We start from the raw sequence: 6,000 nt of genomic DNA on the forward strand, positions 1-6,000 counted from the left end.
GATTTGACATATTTTGTCCAATATTTTGTTGAGCTTGGATAGCTCGTTCCTGTCCTCTTTGGGGGGCGGCTTTTACTGATTTTGTCGAGAGCTTTTGAATCCGGCATTTACTGCCGTGCTCATCGGGTTGTTGTCCTTTATCCGGCGCGGTTCTTTGTTACGGCGCGGTCTCCCGTTCCCGCCTCTGGGTTCGGATGTATTTGGGTTGCTGGTGCTGCTTCTTGCCAACCAGCTATCCTCTCCTGCACAAAAGCGGGTCATGAGGCTTGTTAATGCGGCCATTGTTCTTGGCTTTTCTTGGCCGAGGTGTCTGGCGAGCCATTCGTCTCGGACACTATGTTTGAAAGATGCTAGGGCCTCGGCGTCTGGACAGTCGACTATCTGATTCTTTTTAGTGAGGAATCTGTTCCAGAGTTTCCGGGCTGACTCTCCGGGTTGCTGAGTTATATGACTCAGATCATCTGCATCCGGGGGTCGGACATAGGTCCCCTGAAAATTTGCCCGAAAAGCATCCTCGAGCGCTTCCCAACTTCCCATGGTGTTTTCGGGAAGGCTTTTAAGCCAATGTCGGGCTGGCCCTTTGAGCTTAAGGGGTAAGTATTTTATGGCGTGGAGGTTATCTCCTCTGGCCATGTGTATGTGGAGGATATATCCTCGATCCAGACTCTAGGGTCTGTTGTTCCGTCGTATGCTTCTATGTTTACGGGCTTGAATCCCGCTGGAAATTCGTGGTCCAGCACCTCATCGGTGAAACATAGGGGATGCGCGGCGCCCCTATATTTAGGTGTGCCGCGATGTTCGGACATTTTTTGCATTGCATTGCCCACTGGAGCTTGCTTTCTCGGCCCGTAGATGGATCTGGTTGGGCCAGTTTTTTTATGCGAATTCTTGGACGGGTCGCGCGCCGTATTGAGTGCGGCGCCCTTCATTGCTTGAGATCGATCGTGGGGCCGTCTATCCGACCTTGTGGCTTCCTTATTTTTTGACTGTTGGGGCTTTATGGCCTCTTCCTCAAATTCCGGAAGTAGTTTCCGCTTCGGATAGCTCTTTCTATGACGACTGTCGCCGTATTTGTGAGCGGTATTGAGTACTTTGCCCCATCTGATCCTGAGTGCATCTTCCGTTGTTTTGAGCCTCCGCTTCTGCTTTTTTAGGCTACGTGCAGTGGCAATGAGCCTTTGGTGGAGGTTCTGATGTTCCAGCAATTTGTCTGGCGTGAGGTCGTCCAGACTATTATCTTTCCCGGGGATGGGTTGTTCGGATTGCCCGCCCTGTTTGGACGGTTGCTCGATGGCATGTTCGTCTTCCCTTGATTCGCCCTGCTCTATAGCTGGGTCTTTGTCGAGGTGGGGCTTGGCCTTGCACTTACACCGCCGCTTTGATTGTTTTTCCAGGGAGCGATCCCTAGTTGCGCCCTTTTGATCCTCATTGTCATTTCTGTTAGGTGTGTCCACCATGTATACATCGTATGATGAGGTGGCTTTACAATGCCCTATAGGTGCTGGTTCTTGTTCCTCTCCTTTATTGGCGTCCATACTGTCGATGTCTTCGTAGTCGAAGTCGAGCATGTCGGTTTGATCGTCGACAGTGGCTACCAAGTGGGTGGTGGGTGGGTTTCGAATTTCTTCGTCGACCGCATCCCAACCATGCTGACCGTAATCCGGCCAGGGCTCTCCTAACAAAGAGAGAGACTTTAGTGAATTCATGATGTCGCCAAAGGGCGAGTGCTGAAAGACGTCCACGGCGGTGAACTCCATGATCGGAGCCCAATCGGGTTCGATCGGAAGGGGTGCGGAGGATTCGGAGTCCGGAACGGAGTCCGGCACCTTGGAATCACGGGTCCTGCAAAGGACTAGGCTGGTATTCGGCTCTATCGCCGTAGAGATTGCGGCTCCTGGGGCGGCGTCCAACCGTCCGTCCCTGGTTGGCGCTATCGGCTCCGGGCTAATGGTCAGAGCGGACACCTGAGCGTCACTCTGGGCGCTGTCCGGCGGCAGAGCTAGATCATGCCCATCGATACAGTGTGGCGCGCTTGGCCGTGGCTCGAATCCGTCAAAGATCAAGTCCCCGCGGATGTCGGCCGTGTAGTTTAGTCTTCCAAACCTGACCTGATGGCCAGGGGCGTAGCTTTTGATCTGCTCCAGATGGCCAAGCGAGTTGGCCCGCACTGCAAAGCCGCCGAATAGGAAGATCTGTCCGGGGAGAAAGGTCTCACCCTGGACCGCGTCGTGGTTGATGATTGAAGAAGCCATCGGGCCTAAGGGCGACGACACAGAGGAACTCTCAATGAAAGCACCAATGTCGGTGTCAAAACCGGCGGATCTCGGGTAGGGGGTCCCGAACTGTGCGTCTAGGCGGATGGTAACGGGAGACAAGGGACACGATGTTTTTACCCAGGTTCGGGCCCTCTCGATGGAGGTAAAACCCTACTCCTGCTTGATTAGTATTGATGATATGGGTAATACAAGAGTTGATCTACCACGAGATCAGAGAGGCTAAACCCTAGAAGCTAGCCTATGGTATGATTGTTGTTCGTCCTACGGACTAAAACTCTCCGGTTTATATAGACACCGGAGAGGGCTAGGGTTACACAGAGTCGGTTACAATGGGAGGAGATCTTCATATCATATCGCCAAGCTTTCCTTCCACGCCAAGGAAAGTCCCATCTGGACACGGGACGGAGTCTTCAATCTTGTATCTTCATAGTCCGGGAGTCCGGCCAAAGGTCATAGTCCGGCCATCTGGACACCCCCTAATCCAGGACTCCCTCAATCATCCTCTCCTCTTCGGGGAAAACCAACACTAGCTCAAGACTTAGAAGAATCCCTCATCCGCGTTCTTGTAACGCTTCCGTCTCACGGTCTTCAAGGTTATGAAGATGCACTCCTCTCTCTCTCGTTGCTAGTTACTCCATAGATTGATCTTGGTGATGCGTAGAAATTTTTTATTTTCTGCAACGATCCCCGACAGGAGATGCTAGTAACGAGAGAGAGAGAGAGAGAGAGTGCATCTTCATACCCTTGAAGATCACTAAGCAGAAGCGTTGCAAGGAACACGGTTGATGGAGTCGTACTCGCGGTGGTTCAAATCGCGGAAGGTCCGATCTATCGCCGAACGGATGGTGCCTCCGTGTTCAACACACGTACAGCCCAGGGACGTCTCCTCCTTCTTGATCCAGCAAGGAGAGAGGAGAAGTTGAGGGAGAACTCCGGCAGCATGACGGCGTGGTGGTGGAGCTCGTGGTTCTCCGGCAGAGCTTCGCTAAGCAGCATGGAGGAGGAGGAGGTGTAGGAGGAAGCAGGGCTGCGCCAGGGGAAGGGGTGTGGTAGCCCTCTCTCACACACTATATATAGGGGAAGGGGGGGAGGAGGCGCCCTAGGGTTTCCCTAGGGGAGGGGAGGCGGCCACAGGGGAAACCCTAGATGGGTTTGGGCGCCCCCACCCCTAGGAAACTTAGCCCCCAAACCGGGAGGGGTGGCTGCCCTAGGGGTGGCGCCCCCACTTCTCCAGGTTACATGAGATGGGGTGGGAGGGGCGCACAACCCCTTAGTGGGCTGGTGTCCCCCTCCCCTTGGCCCATTAGGCACCCAAACGCTTGTCGGGGCCTCCAAAACTCCTTTCAATCACACTGGTCATCACGCGGTACCTCCAGAACAATTCCGGACTCCAATACCGATCTTCACCTCTGAACCATTCTAGAGTTCCTCGCCACGTCCGGGATCTCATCCGGGACTCCAAACAACCTTCGGTAACCACATACTATTCCCATTACAACTCTAGCGTCACCGAACCTTAAATGTGTAGACCCTACGGGTTCAGGAACCATGCAGACATGACTGAGATACCTCTCCGGCCAATAACCAATAGTGGGATCTGGATACCCATATTGGCTCCCACATGTTCCATGATGATCTCATCGGATGAACCACGATGTTGGGGATTCAATCAATCCCGTATACAATCCCCTTTGTCCATCGGTATGTTACTTGCCCGAGATTCGATCGTCGGTATCCCCGTACCTCGTTCAATCTCGTTACCGGCAAGTCTCTTTACTCGTTCCGTAACGCATGATCTTGTGGCTAACTCCTTAGTCACATTGAGCTCATTATGATGATGCATTACCGAGTGTGCCCAGAGATACCTCTCCGTCATACAAAGTGACAAATCCCAGTCTCGATTCTTGCCAACCCAACAGACACTTTCGAAGATACATGTAGTGCACCTTTATAGTCACATAGTTTTGTTATGACGTTTGATACACCCAAAGCATTCCTACGGCATCCGAGATTTGCACAATCTCATGGTGTTGGGGATATTACCACTGGGCGTGAACCGGCCTACCTGGGCCGGGTTAACTTCATTAGTAGTGTAAAGGTGATTAAGCAGATGAAGGCCCAAGGCCTGTAGTCGGTTTAGAACCTGTAGCCGTAAACCGGCTTGGCATGTAAACTTGTATTGTAAGTTAGGAATAGAGAGAGACCAACCGGGATACGAGTATGAACCGGTGTGGGACTCTGTGGACCGACAGGCGTCACCCGTGTATATAAGGGGATGACCCGGCGGCGGTTCAAAGACAGAGAACAACAACTCGAGCCTAGGCGAAGCTTGTTTGCTCCCTAGCCATTGAAACCACATCAATTCCATCACAACTAGATGTAGGCTTTTACCTTCATCGAAGGGGCCGAACTAGTATAAACCCTTGTGTCTTTGTGTCCTCTTTAACCCCTTCAAGTTAACCCGTTGCGATGGCTCCACGACTAAGTCCTTTCATGAGGACATCTACCGTGACAAATCCACGACAGTTGGCGCCCACCGTGGGGCTATCACACGATGGTTTGATGATCTTGGAGGGCAAGCTCAAAGGACTCGAAGGCTATGCTGTGGGCCGGATGACCAAAAGTCGTCGCGGCAAGCTCTACATCGACGATGCAGGATGGGGTCCTGAAGCCGGCTCGATCGAGTACGGGTACCGGGTCCCCTTTGGTGGCATACACGTTTTTATCGGCAAGATTGGTGAGCCTGGGCCTGAGCCAGACATCTGCACCGACCTCGTCGAGATGGCTCGGCGTGCGAGATCTACCCAGGTTAAACCGGCCGTGAGGCGTGCCTTCGTGGGAGTCATCCATGGAGGAGAGCATGGGAACGAGTCAGAATATGGTAGCGAGACCGTCGTCTATTCCGGTGACGAGTCCTCAACCGGCGAGACAGAATCATTGTATCAGTTGCAAGACGACCAGATTAGGGGCTGTTTCGATGGCGACTGTATTCCGAACCCCCCTGAGCAGATCAACCGGGTTGGAATATTCATGGACGGTACACAGGCGGCGAATCACTCCTCGACCGCAGCAGCAATGCTCTCCGGATCAGCAGCGGCAGCGGCAGCAGGGGCAGGAGGCCTTGTGCGCCCGCCAGTTCAAGTTCTGTCTGACCTGTTTGATGCACTAGCTGTACTGATGGCAGAGGCCAATCCGGTGGATCAGGTGGCCCATGATGCAGAGATTGCAACAGTGAGAGAGCAGATCGCACAAGCCAAAACCGACTTGGCAGCAGAGAAGGACAGGATGGCCGCAGAACGGGCCGCTTTGGACGCCCAGGCCTATAAACTTATGCTCGACCAGAACGCATCGCAGGAAGTCTTGAAGCGGAAGCACAGATCACGCCTGCCGTTAGGGTTCGACCCTCGAAATCTCTTTCACACTCCGGGAGCGGGAACCAGTAATCCGCCGGGGCACCTAGAGGTAAACCGGGTCGAGGCACCAAGGCCAGGAGCAACAGAACATTGTGATTCCTCCGCCGGTCCAGACACCTCCAGGTCATTATTCTAATCCTATGGACAATCTTGTCGTAGCTGCTGCGCGATTAGAAGCTATCCCGGTTGAAGGAGACTCTCCGCAAGCAATAGAGACGCGCCGGGTTAAGGAACTTCTTCGGACCACTTTGATTCAACATGAGGCATATTCATACAGCCGCAATCGGATTCATTCAACACCCCGTCCAAGC

The sequence above is a fragment of the Triticum dicoccoides genome, chromosome 4B (genome assembly GCF_002162155.2).
Source record: "Triticum dicoccoides isolate Atlit2015 ecotype Zavitan chromosome 4B, WEW_v2.0, whole genome shotgun sequence".
In the NCBI taxonomy this organism is placed as follows: Eukaryota; Viridiplantae; Streptophyta; class Magnoliopsida; order Poales; family Poaceae; genus Triticum; species Triticum dicoccoides.